Genomic DNA, 15,041 nt, shown 5'->3' on the forward strand with positions numbered 1-15,041 from the left:
CGGGATTGAATACAACAGTCATCATCCGCACATTCCTCCATAAAAGTTGTGTCTCAAACAATCTACGCTTTGATCTTTCCGTGGAAGACCAGTAGTAGTTTCCGAGGCACATCTGGTGGCATTCTGTAATCTGTGGACTATCAGACTTTTGATGAAACACAGTAATTGCATTGGTATTGAATACAACCGTCACCATGCGCACTTTCCGCCATGGGAGTAATGTCTTAAACAGTCTACGCATCCATCGTTCCCTGGAAGACCAGTAGTAGTATCCGATCCACATCTCTTGGCATTCTGTAATCTGTGGACTATCAGAGTGTTGATGAAACACAGAAATTGCATCGGGATTGAATACAACAGTGACCATGAGCACATTCCTCCATAAAATTAATGTCTCAAACAGTCTACGCTTTGATCGTTCCCTGGAAGACCAGCAGTAGTTTCCGATGCACATCTGGTTCAATTCTGTAATCTGTGGACTATCATAGTGTTGATGAAACACAGAAATTGCATTGGGATTGAATACAACAGTCACCACCCGCACTTACCTCCATGGCAGTAATGTCACAAAGAGTTTACGCTTTCATCGTTCCCTGGAAGACCAGTAGTAGTTTCCGATCCACACCTCGTGGCATTCTGTAATCTTTGGACTGTCAGAGTGTTGATGATACACAGAAAATGCATCGGGATTGAATACAACAGTCACCATGCGCACTTTCCTCCATGGGAGTAATGTCTCAACGAGTTTACGCTTTGATCGTTCCCTGGAAGACCAGTAGCAGTTTCCGATGCACATCTGGAGGCATTCTGTTATCTATGGACTATCAGAGTGTTGATGAAACACAGAAATTGCATCGGGATTGAATACAACAGTCACCATGCGCAGTTTCCTCCACGGGAGGTATGTCTCAAACAGTCTACGCTTTGATCGTTCCCTGGAAGACCAGTAGTAGTCTCCGATGCATATCTGGAGGCATTCTGTAATCTGTGGACTATCAGAGTGCTGATGAAACACAGAAATTGCTTCGGGATTGAATACAACAGTCATCATGCGCACATTCCTCAAGAAAAGTAGTGTCTCAAACACTCTGCGCTTTGATCGTTCCCTGGAAGACCAGTAGTAGTTTCCGACGCACATCTGGTGGCATTCTGTAATCTGTGGACTATCAGCGTTTTGATGAAACACAGAAATTGCATTGGGATTGAATACAACAGTCACCATCCGCACTTTCCTCCATGGGAGTAATGTCTGAAACAGTCTACGCTTCCATCGTTCCCTGGAAGACCAGTAGTAGTTTCCGATCCACATCTCTTGGCATTCTGTAATCTGTGGACTATCAGAGTGCTGATGAAACACAGAAATTGCTTCGGGATTGAATACAACAGTCATCTTGCGCACATTCCTCAAGAAAAGTAGTGTCTCAAACAGTCTGCGCTGTGATCGTTCCCTGGAAGACCAGTAGTAGTTTCCGATGCACATCTGGTGGCATTCTATAATCTGTGGACTATCAGTGTTTTGATGAAACACAGAAATTGCATTGGGATTGAATACAACAGTCACCATCCGCACTTTAATCCATGGGAGTAATGTCTCAAACAGTCAACGCTTTGATCGTTCCCTGGAAGACCAGCAGTAGATTCCGATGCACACCTGGAGGCATTCTGTAATCTGTGGACTATCAGAGTGTTGATGAAACACAGAAAATGCATCGGGATTGAATACAACAGTCACCATGCGCACATTCCTCTATAAAAGTAATGTCTCAAACAATCTACGCTTTGATCGTTCCCTGGAAGACCAGTAGTAGTTTACGATCCACACCACGTGGCATTCTGTAATCTGTGGACTGTCAGAGTGTTGATGAAACACAGAAAAAGCATCGGGATTGATTACAACAGTCACCATGCGCACTTTCCTCCATGGGAGTAATGTCTCAACGAGTTTACGCTTTGATCGTTACCTGGAAGACCAGTAGCAGTTTCCGATGCACATCCGGAGGCATTCTGAAATCTGTGGACTATCAGAGTGTTGATGAAACACAGAAATTGCATCGATATTGAATACAACAGTCACCATGCGCACATTCCTCCATAAAAGTATTGTCTCAAGCAGTCTACGCTTTGATCGTTCCCTGGAAGACCAGTATTAGTTCCCGATGCACATCTGGAGGCATTCTGTAATCTGTGAACCATCAGAGTGTTGATGAAACACAGAAATTGCATCGGGATTGAATACAACAGTCACCATGCGCACTTTCCTCCATGGGAGTAATGTCTGAAACAGTCTACGGTACCATCGTTTCCTGGAAGGCCAGTAGTAGTTTCCGTTGCACATCTGGAGGCATTCTGTAATATGAAGACTATCAGAGTGTTGATGAAACACAGATATGGCATCGGGATTGAATACAACAGACACCATGCGCACATTCCTCCATAAAAGTAATGTCTCAAACAATCTACGCTTTGATCGTTCCCTGGAAGACCAGCAGTAGTTTCCGATGCACATCTGGAGGCATTCTGTAATCTGTGGACTATCAGAAGGTTGATGAAAGACAGAAAATGCATCGGGATTGAATACAACAGTCACGATGCGCACTTTCCTCCATGGGAGTAATGTCACAAAGAGTGTACGTTTTGATCGTTCCCATGAAGACCAGTAGTAGTTACCGATGCACATCTGGAGGCATACTGTAATCTGTGGACTATGAGAGGTTTGATGAAACACAGAAATTGCATCGGGATTGAATAGAACAGTCACCACGCGCACATTCCTCCATAAAAGTAATGTCTCAAACAGTCAACGCTTTGATCGTTCCCTGGAAGACTAGTAGTAGTTTCCGATGAACATCTGGAGGCATTCTGTTATCTGTAGACTATCAGAGTGTTGATGAAACACAGAAATTGCATCGGGATTGAATACAACAGTCACCATCCGCACTTTCCTCCATGGGAGTAATGTCTGAAACAGTCTACGCTTCCATCGTTCCCTGGAAGACCAGTAGTAGTTTCCGATCCACATCTCTTTTCATTCTGTAATCTGTGGACTATCAGAGTGTTGATGAAACACAGAAATTGCATCGGGATTGAATACAACAGTCACCATGCTCAGTTTCCTCCACGGGAGGTATGTCTCAAACAGTCTACGCTTTGATCGTTCCCTGGAAGACCAGAGGTAGACTCCGACGCATATCTGGAGGCATTCTGTAATCTGTGGACTATCAGAGTGCTGATGAAACACAGAAATTGCTTCGGGATTGAATACAACAGTCATCATGCGCACATTCCTCAAGAAAAGTAGTGTCTCAAACAGTCTGCGCTTTGATCGTTCCCTGGAAGACCAGTAGTAGTTTCCGATGCACATCTGGTGGCATTCTGTAATCTGTGGACTATCAGTGTTTTGATGAAACACAGAATTTGCATTGGGATTGATTACAACAGTCACCATCCGCACTTTCCTCCATGGGAGTAATGTCTCAAACAGTCTACGTTTCCATCGATCCCTGGAAGACCAGTAGTAGTTTCCGATCCACATCTCTTGGCATTCTGTAATCTGTGGACTATCAGAGTGTTGATGAAACACAGAAAATGCATCGGGACTGAATACAACAGTCACCATGCACACTTCCCTCCATGGGAGTAATGTCTCAAAGAGTTTACGCTTGGATCGTTCCCTGGAAGACCAGTACCAGTTTCCGATGCATATCTGGAGGCATTCTGTAATATGTAGAATATCAGAGTGTTGATGAAACACAGAAATTGCATCGGGATTGAATACAACAGTCACCATGCGCACATTCCTCCATGGGAGTAATGTCTTAAACAGTCTACGCTTTGATCGTTCCCTGGAAGACCAGTAGTAGTTTCCGATGCACATCTGGAGACATTCTGTAATCTGTGGACTATCAGAATGTTGATGAAACACTGAAATTACATCGGGATTGAATACAACAGTCACCATGCGCACTTTCCTCCATGGCAGTAATGTCTCAAAGAGTTTACGCTTTGATCGTTCCCTGGAAGACCAGTAGTAGTTTCCGATGCACATCTGGAGGCATTCTGTTATCTATGGACTATCAGAGTGTTGATGAAACACAGAAATTGCATCGGGATTGAATACAACAGTCACCATGCGCACTTTCCTGTACGGGAGTAATGTCTCAAACAATCTACGCTTTGATCGTTCCCTGGAAGACCAGTAGTAGTTTCCGATGCACATCTCGTCGCATTCTGTAATGTGTAGACTATCAGAGTGTTGATGAAACACAGTAATTGCATCGGGATTGAATACAACAGTGACCATGCGCACTTTCCTCCATTAGAGTAATGTCTCTAACAGTCTACACTTTGATCGTTCCCTTGAAGACCAGTAGTAGTTTCCGATGCACATCTGGTGGCATTATGTAATGTGTGGACTATCAGAGTGTTGATGAAACACAGAAATTGCATCGGGATAGAATACAACAGTCACCATGCGCACTTTCCTACACGGGACGTATGTCTCAAACAGTCTACGCTTTGATCGTTCCCTGGAAGACCAGTAGTAGTCTCTGATGCATATCTGGAGGCATTCTGTAATCTGTGGATTATCAGAGTGCTGATGAAACACAGTAATTGCTTCGGGATTGAATACAACAGTCACCATGCGCACATTCCTCCATCAAAGTAATGTCTCAAACAGTCTACGCTTTGATCGTTCCCTGGAAGACCAGCAGTAGATTCCGATGCACATCTGGTGGCATTCTGTAATGTGTGGACTACCAGAGTGTTGATGAAACACAGAAATTGCATCGGGAATGAATACAACAGTCACCATGAGCACTTTCCTCCATGGGAGTAATGTATCAACGAGTTTACGCTTTGATCGTTTCCTGGAAGACCAGTAGCAGTTTCCGATGCACATCTGGAGCCATTCTGAAATCTGTGGAATATCAGAGTGTTGATGAAACACAGAAATTACATCGATATTGAATACAACAGTCACCATGCGCACTTTCCTGTACGGGAGTAATGTCTCAAACAATCTACGCTTTGATCGTTCCCTGGAAGACCAGTAGTAGTTTCCGATGCACATCTGGTCGCATCCTGTAATGTGTAGACTATCAGAGTGTTGATGAAACACAGTAATTGCATTGGGATTGAATACAACAGTCACCATGCGCACTTTCCTCCATGGGAGTAATGTCTCTAACAGTCTACGCTTTGATCGTTCCCTGGAAGACCAGTAGTAGTTTCCGATGCACATCTGTAAGCATTCTGTAATCTGTGGTCTATCAGAGTGTTGATGAAACACAGAAATTGCATCGGGATTGAATACAACAGTCTCCATGCGCACTTTCCTCCACGGGAGTTATGTCTCTAACAGTCTACGCTTTGATCGTTCCCTGGAAGACCAGTAGTAGTTTCCGATGCACATCTGGTGGCATTATGTAACCTGTGGACTATCAGAGTGTTGATGAAACACAGAAATTGCATCGGGATTGAATACAACAGTCACCATGCGCACTTTCCTCCACAGGAGGTATGTCTCAAACAGTCTACGCTTTGATCGTTCCCTGGAAGACCAGTAGTAGTCTCCGAAGCATATCTGGAGGCATTCTGTAATCTGTGGAATATCAGAGTGCTGATGAAACACAGTAATTGCTTCGGGATTGAATACAACAGTCATCATGCGTACATTCCTCCATAAAAGTAGTGTCTCAAACAGTCTACGCTTTGATCGTTCCCTGGAAGACCAGTAGTAGTTTCCGATACACATCTGGTGGCATTCTGTAATCTGTGGACTGTCAGAGTGTTGATGAAACACAGAAAATGCATCGGGATTGAATACAACAGTCACCATGCGCACTTTCCTCCATGGGAGTAATGTCTCAACGAGTTTACGCTTTGATCGTTCCCTGGAAGACAAGTAGCAGTTTCCGTTGCACATCTGGAGGCATTCTGAAATCTGTGGAATATCAGAGTGTTGATGAAACACAGAAATTGCATCCATATTGAATACAACAGTCACCATGCGCACATTACTCCATAAAAGTAATGTCTCAAGCAGTCTACGCTTTGATCGTTCCCTGGAAGACCAGTAGTAGTTCCCGATGCACATCTGGAGGAATTCTGTAATCTGTGGCCCATCAGAGTGTTGATGAAACACAGAAATTGCATCGGGATTGAATACAACAGTCACCATGCGCACTTTCCTCCATTGGAGTAATGTCTTAAACAGTCTACGCTTTGATCGTTCCCTGGAAGACCAGTAGTAGTTTCCGATGCACATCTGGAGGCATTCTGTAATATGTGGCCTATCAGAATGTTGATGAAACACAGAAATTGCATCGGGATTGAATACAACAGTGACCTTGAGCACTTTCCTGTACGGGAGTAATGTCTCAAACAATCTACGCTTAGATCGTTCCCTGGAAGACCAGTAGTAGTTTCCGATGCACATCTGGTCGCATTCTGTAATGTGTAGACTATCAGAGTGTTGATGAAACACAGTAATTGCATCGGGATTGAATACAACAGTCACCATGCGCACTTTCCTCCTTGGGAGTAATGTCTCTTACAGTCTACGCTTTGATCGTTCCCTGGAAGACCAGTAGTAGTTTCCGATGCACATCTGATGGCATTCTGTAATCTGTGGACTATCAGAGTGTTGATGAAACACAGAAATTGCATCGGGTTTGAATACAACAGTCACCATGCGCAGTTTCCTCCACGGGAGGTATGTCTCAAACAGTCTACGCCTTGATCGTTCCCTGGAAGACCAGTAGTAGTCACCGATGCATATCTGGAGGCATTCTGTAATCTGTGGACTATCTGAGTGCTGATGAAACACAGAAATTGCTTCGGGATTGAATACAACAGTCATCATGCGCACATTCCTCCATAAAAGTAGTGTCTCAAAAAGTCTGCGCTTTGATCGTTCCCTGGAAGACCAGTAGTAGTTTCCGATGCACATCTGGTGGCATTCTGTAATCTGTGGACTATCAGAGTTTTGATGAAACACAGAAATTGCATTGGGATTGAATACAACAGTCACCATGCGCACTTCCCTCCATGGGAGTAATGTCTCAAAGAGTTTACGCTTTGATCGTTCCCGGGAAGACCAGTAGCAGTTTCCGATGTACATCTGGAGGCATTCTGTAATATGTAGACTATCCGAGTGTTGATGAAACACAGAAATTGCATCGGGATTGAATACAACAGTCACCATGAGCACTTTCCTCCATGGGAGTAATGTCTCAACGAGTTTACGCTTTGATCGTTCCCTGGAAGACATGTAGCAGTTTCCGTTGCACATCTGGAGGCATTCTGAAATCTGTGGAATATCAGAGTGTTGATGAAACACAGAAATTGCATCCATATTGAATACAACAGTCACCATGCGCACATTACTCCATAAAAGTAATGTCTCAAGCAGTCTACGCTTTGATCGTTCCCTGGAAGACCAGTAGTAGTTCCCGATGCACATCTGGAGGCATTCTGTAATCTGTGGCCCATCAGAGTGTTGATGAAACACAGAAATTGCATCGGGATTGAATACAACAGTCACAATGCGCACTTTCCTCCATTGGAGTAATGTCTTAAACAGTCTACGCTTTGATCGTTCCCTGGAAGACCAGTAGTAGTTTCCGATGCACATCTGGAGGCATTCTGTAATATGTGGCCTATCAGAATGTTGATGAAACACAGAAATTGCATCGGGATTGAATACAACAGTGACCTTGAGCACTTTCCTGTACGGGAGTAATGTCTCAAACAATCTACGCTTAGATCGTTCCCTGGAAGACCAGTAGTAGTTTCCGATGCACATCTGGTCGCATTCTGTAATGTGTAGACTATCAGAGTGTTGATGAAACACAGTAATTGCATCGGGATTGAATACAACAGTCACCATGCGCACTTTCCTCCTTGGGAGTAATGTCTCTTACAGTCTACGCTTTGATCGTTCCCTGGAAGACCAGTAGTAGTTTCCGATGCACATCTGATGGCATTCTGTAATCTGTGGACTATCAGAGTGTTGATGAAACACAGAAATTGCATCGGGTTTGAATACAACAGTCACCATGCGCAGTTTCCTCCACGGGAGGTATGTCTCAAACAGTCTACGCTTTGATCGTTCCCTGGAAGACCAGTAGTAGTCACCGATGCATATCTGGAGGCATTCTGTAATCTGTGGACTATCTGAGTGCTGATGAAACACAGAAATTGCTTCGGGATTGAATACAACAGTCATCATGCGCACATTCCTCCATAAAAGTAGTGTCTCAAACAGTCTGCGCTTTGATCGTTCCCTGGAAGACCAGTAGTAGTTTCCGATGCACATCTGGTGGCATTCTGTAATCTGTGGACTATCAGAGTTTTGATGAAACACAGAAATTGCATTGGGATTGAATACAACAGTCACCACGCGCACTTCCCTCCATGGGAGTAATGTCTCAAAGAGTTTACGCTTTGATCGTTCCCGGGAAGACCAGTAGCAGTTTCCGATGCACATCTGGAGGCATTCTGTAATATGTAGACTATCCGAGTGTTGATGAAACACAGAAATTGCATCGGGATTGAATACAACAGTCACCATGAGCACTTTCCTGTACGGGAGTAATGTCTCAAACAGTCTACGCTTTGATCGTTCCCTGGAAGACCAGTAGTAGTTTCCGATGCACATCTGGTCGCATTCTGTAATGTGTAGACTATCAGAGTGTTGATGAAACACAGTAATTGCATCGGGATTGAATACAACAGTCACCATCCGCACTTTCCTCCATGGGAGTAATGTCTGAAACAGTCTACGCTTTCATCGTTCCCTGGAAGACCAGTAGTAGTTTCCGATCCACACCTCGTGGCATTCTGTAATCTGTGGACTGTCAGAGTGTTGATGAAACACAGAAAATGCATTGGGATTGAATACAACAGTCACCATGCGCACTTTCCTCCATGGGAGTAATGTCTCAACGAGTTTACGCTGTGATCGTTCCCTGGAAGACCAGTAACAGTTTCCGATGCACATCTGGAGGCATTCTGAAATCTGTGGAATATCAGAGTGTTGATGAAACACAGAAATTGCATCGATATTGAATACAACAGTCACCATGCGCACATACTCCATAAAAGTAATGTCTCAAGCAGTCTACGCTTTGATCGTTCCCTGGAAGACCAGTAGTAGTTCCCGATGCACATCTGGAGGCATTCTGTAATCTGTGGCCCATCAGAATGTTGATGAAACACAGAAATTGCATCGGGATTGAATACAACAGTCACCATGCGCACTTTCCTCCATGGGAGTAATGTCTTAAACAGTCTACGAATTGATCGTTCCCTGGAAGACTAGTAGTAGTTTCCGATGCACATCTGGAGGCATTCTGTAATATGTGGCCTATCAGAATGTTGATGAAACACAGAAATTCATCGGGATTGAATACAACAGTCACCATGAGCACTTTCCTGTACGGGAGTAATGTCTCAAACAGTCTACGCTTTGATCGTTCCCTGGAAGACCAGTAGTAGTTTCCGATGCACATCTGGTCGCATTCCGTAATGTGTAGACTATCAGAGTGTTGATGAAACACAGTAATTGCATCGGGATTGAATACAACAGTCACCATGCGCACTTTCCTCCATGGGAGTAATGTCTCTTACAGTCTACGCTTTGATCGTTCCCTGGAAGACCAGTAGTAGTTTCCGATGCACATCTGATGGCATTCTGTAATCTGTGGACTATCAGAGTGTTGATGAAACACAGAAAATGCATCAGGATTGAATACAACAGTCACCATGCGCACTTCCCTCCATGGGAGTAATGTCTCAAAGAGTTTACGCTTTGATCGTTCCCTGGAAGACCAGTAGCAGTTTCCGATGCACATCTGGAGGCATTCTGTAATATGTAGACTATCCGAGTGTTGATGAAACACAGAAATTGCATCGGGATTGAATACAACAGTCACCATGCGCACATTCCTCCATAAAAGTAATGTCTCAAACAGTCTACGCTTTGATCGTTCCCTGGAAGACCAGCAGTGGTTTCCGATGCACATCTGGTGGCATTCTGTAATCTGTGGACTATCAGAGTGTTGATGAAACATAGAAATTGCATTGGGATTGAATACAACAGTCACCATCCGCACTTTCCTCCATGGGAGTAATGTCTGAAACAGTCTACGCTTTCATCGTTCCCTGGAAGACCAGTAGTAGTTTCCGATCCACACCTCGTGGCATTCTGTAATCTGTGGACTGTCAGAGTGTTGATGAAACACAGAAAATGCATTGGGGTTGAATACAACAGTCACCATGCGCACTTTCCTCCATGGGAGTAATGTCTCAACGAGTTTACGCTTTGATCGTTCCGTGGAAGACCAGTAACAGTTTCCGATGCACATCTGGAGGCATTCTGAAATCTGTGGAATATCAGAGTGTTGATGAAACACAGAAATTGCATCGATATTGAATACAACAGTCACCATGCGCACATACTCCATAAAAGTAATGTCTCAAGCAGTCTACGCTTTGATCGTTCCCTGTAAGACCAGTAGTAGTTCCCGATGCACATCTGGAGGCATTCTGTAATGTGTAGACTATCAGAGTGTTGATGAAACACAGTAATTGCATCGGGATTGAATACAACAGTCACCATGCGCACTTTCTCCATGGGAGTAATGTCTCAAAAAGTTTACGCTTTGATCGTTCCCTGGAAGACCAGTAGCAGTTTCCGATGCACATCTGGAGGCATTCTGTAATATGTAGACTATCCGAGTGTTGATGAAACACAGAAATTGCATCGGGATTGATTACAACAGTCACCATGCGCACATTTCTCCATAAAAAAAATGTCTCAAACAGTCTACGCTTTGATCGTTCCCTTTAAGACCAGCAGTAGTTTCCGATGCACATCTGGTGGCATTCTGTAATCTGTGGACTATCAGAGTGTTGACGAAACATAGAAATTGCATTGGGATTGAGTACAACAGTCACCATCCTCACTTTCCTCCATGGGAGTAATGTCTGAAACAGTCTGCGCTTTCATCGTTCCCTGGAAGACCAGTAGTAGTTTCCGATCCACACCTCGTGGCATTCTGTAATCTGTGGACTGTCGGAGTGTTGATGAAACACAGAAAATGCATCGGAATTGAATACAACAGTCACCATGCGCACATTCCTCCATAAAAGTAATGTCTCAACGAGTTTACGCTTTGATCGTTCCCTGGAAGACCAGTAACAGTTTCCGATGCACATCTGGAGGCATTCTGAAATCTGTGGAATATCAGAGTGTTGATGAAACACAGAAATTGCATCGATATTGAATTCAACAGTCACCATGCGCACATACTCCATAAAAGTAATGTCTCAAGCAGTCTACGCTTTGATCGTTCCCTGGAAGACCAGTAGTAGTTCCCGATGCACATCTGGAGGCATTCTGTAATATGTGGTCTATCAGAATGTTGATGAAACACAGAAATTGCATCGGGATTGAATACAACAGTCACCATGAGCACTTTCCTGTACGGGAGTAATGTCTCAAACAGTCTACGCTTTGATCGTTAACTGGAAGACCAGTAGTAGTTTCCGATGCACATCTGGTCGCATTCTGTAATGTGTAGACTATCAGAGTGTTGATGAAACACAGTAATTGCATCGGGATTGAATACAACAGTCACCATGCGCACTTCCCTCCATGGGAGTAATGTCTCTTACAGTCTACGCTTTGATCGTTCCCTGGAAGACCAGTAGTAGTTCCCGATGCACATCTGATGGCATTCTGTAATCTGTGGACTATCAGAGTGTTGATGAAACACAGAAATTGCATCGGGTTTGAATACAACAGTCACCGTGCGCAGTTTCCTCCACGGGAGGTATGTCTCAAACAGTCTACGCTTTGATCGTTCCCTGGAAGACCAGTAGTAGTCACCGATGCATATCTGGAGGCATTCTGTAATTTGTGGACTGTCAGAGTGCTGATGAAACACAGAAATTGCTTCGGGATTGAATACAACAGTCATCATGCGCACAATCCTCCATAAAAGTAGTGTCTCAAAGAGTCTGCGCTTTGATCGTTCCCTGGAAGACCAGTAGTAGTTTCCGATGCACATCTGGTGGCATTCTGTAATCTGTGGACTATCAGAGTTTTGATGAAACACAGAAATTGCATTGGGATTGAATACAACAGTAACCATCCGCACTTTCCTCCATGGGAGTAATGTCTGAAACAGTCTGCGGTTCCATCGTTCCCTGGAAGATCAGTAAAAGTTTCCGATCCACATCTCTTGGCATTCTGTAATCTGTGGACTATCAGAGTGTTGATGAAACACAGAAAATGCATCGGGATTGAATACAACAGTCACCATGCGAACTTCCCTCCATGGGAGTAATGTCTCAAAGAGTTTACGCTTTGATCGTTGAATGGAAGACCAGTAGCAGTTTCCGATGCACATCTGGAGGCATTCTGTAATATGTAGACTATCCGAGTGTTGATGAAACACAGAAATTGCATCGGGATTGAATACAACAGTCACCATGCGCACTTTCCTCCATGGGAGTAATGTCTCTTACAGTCTACGCTTTGATCGTTCCCTGGAAGACCAGTAGTAGTTTCCGATGCACATCTAGAGGCATTCTGTAATATGTGGCCTATCAGAATGTTGATGAAACACAGAAATTCATCGGGATTGAATACAACAGTCACCATGAGCACTTTCCTGTACGGGAGTAATGTCTCAAACAGTCTACGCTTTGATCGTTCCCTGGAAGACCAGTAGTAGTTTCCGATGCACATCTGGTCGCATTCTGTAATGTGTAGACTATCAGAGTGTTGATGAAACACAGTAAGTGCATCGGGATTGAATGCAACAGTCACCATGCGCACTTTCCTCCATGGGAGTAATGTCTCTTACAGTCTACGCTTTGATCGTTCCCTGGAAGACCAGTAGTAGTTTCCGATGCACATCTGATGGCATTCTGTAATCTGTGGACTATCAGAGTGTTGATGAAACACAGAAATTGCATCGGGTTTGAATACAACAGTCACCATGCGCAGTTTCCTCCACGGGAAGTATGTCTCAAACAGTCTACGCTTTGATCGTTCCCTGGAAGACCAGTAGTAGTCACCGATGCATATCTGGAGGCATTCTGTAATCTGTGGACTATCAGAGTGCTGATGAAACACAGAAATTGCTTCGGGATTGAATACAACAGTCATCATGCGCACATTCCTCCATAAAAGTAGTGTCTCAAACAGTCTGCGCTTTGATCGTTCCCTGGAAGACCAGTAGTAGTTTCCGAAGCACATCTGGAGGCATTCTGTAATATGTGGCCTATCAGAATGTTGATGTAACACAGAAATTGTATCGGGATTGAATACAACAGTCACCATGCACACTTTCCTCCATGGGAGTAATGTCTCTTACAGTCTACGCTTTGATCGTTCCCTGGAAGACCAGTAGTATTTTCCGATGCACATCTGATGGCATTCTGTAATCTGTGGACTATCAGAGTGTTGATGAAAAACAGAAATTGCCTCGGGATTGAATACAAGAGTCACTATGCGCACTTTCCTCCATGGGAGTAATGTCTGAAACAGTCACGCTTTCATCGTTCCCTGGAAGACCAGTAGTAGTTTCCGATGCACATCTGGTGGCATTCTGTAATCTGTGGAATATCAGAATGTTGATGAAACACAGAAATTGCATCGATATTGAATACAACAGTCACCATGCGCACATACTCCATAAAAGTAATGTCTCAAGCAGTCTACGCTTTGACCGTTCCCTGGAAGACCAGTAGTATTTTCCGATGCACATCTGGAGGCATTCTGTAATCTGTGGCCCATCAGAGTGTTGATGAAACACAGAAATTGCATCGGGATTGAATACAACAGTCACCATGCGCACTTTCCTGTACGGGAGTAATGTCTCAAACAATCTACGCTTTGATCGTTCCCTGGAAGACCAGTAGTAGTTTCCGATGCACATCTGGAGGCATTCTGTAATATGTGGACTATCAGAATGTTGATGAAACACAGAAATTGCATCGGGATTGAATACAACAGTCACCATGCGCACTTTCCTGTACGGGAGTAATGTCTCAAACAATCTACGCTTTGATCGTTCCCTGGAAGACCAGTAGTAGTTTCCGATGCACATCTGGTCGCATTATGTAATGTGTAGCCTATCAGAGTGTTGATGAAACACAGTAATTGCGTCGGGATTGAATACAACAGTCACCATGCGCACTTTCTCCATGGGAGTTATGTCTCTTACAGTCTACGCTTTGATCGTTCCCTGGAAGACCAGTAGTAGTTTCCGATGCACATCTGGTGGCATTCTGTAATCTGTGGACTATCAGAGTGTTGATGAAACACAGAAATTGCATCGGGATTGAATACAACAGTCTCCAGGCGCACTTTCCTCCACGGGAGTTATGTCTCAAACAGTCTACGCTTTGATCGTCCCTTGGAAAACCAGTAGTAGTTTCCGATGCACATCTGGTGGCATTCTGTAATCTGTGGACTATCAGAGTGTTGATGAAACATAGAAATTGCATTGGGATTGAATACAACAGTCACCATGGGCACTTTCCTCCATGGGAGTAATGTCTCAACGAGTTTACGCTTTGATCGTTCCCTGGAAGACCAGTAGCAATTTCCGATGCACATCTGGAGGCATTCTGAAATCTGTGGACTATCAGAGTGTTGATGAAACACAGAAATTGCATCGGGATTGAATACAACAGTCACCATGAGCACTTTCCTGTACGGGAGTATTGTCTCAAACAGTCTACGCTTTGATCGTTCCCCGGAAGACCAGTAGTAGTTCCCGATGCACATCTGGTCGCATTCTGTAATGTGTAGACTATCAGAGTGTTGATGAAACACAGTAAGTGCATCGGGATTGAATGCAACAGTCACCATGCGCACTTTCCTCCATGGGAGTAATGTCTCTTACAGTCTACGCTTTGATCGTTCCCTGGAAGACCAGTAGTAGTTTCCGATGCACATCTGATGGCATTCTGTAATCTGTGGACTATCAGAGTGTTGATGAAACACAGAAATTGCATCG

The sequence above is a fragment of the Schistocerca gregaria genome, chromosome 4 (genome assembly GCF_023897955.1).
Source record: "Schistocerca gregaria isolate iqSchGreg1 chromosome 4, iqSchGreg1.2, whole genome shotgun sequence".
NCBI lineage: Eukaryota > Metazoa > Arthropoda > Insecta > Orthoptera > Acrididae > Schistocerca > Schistocerca gregaria.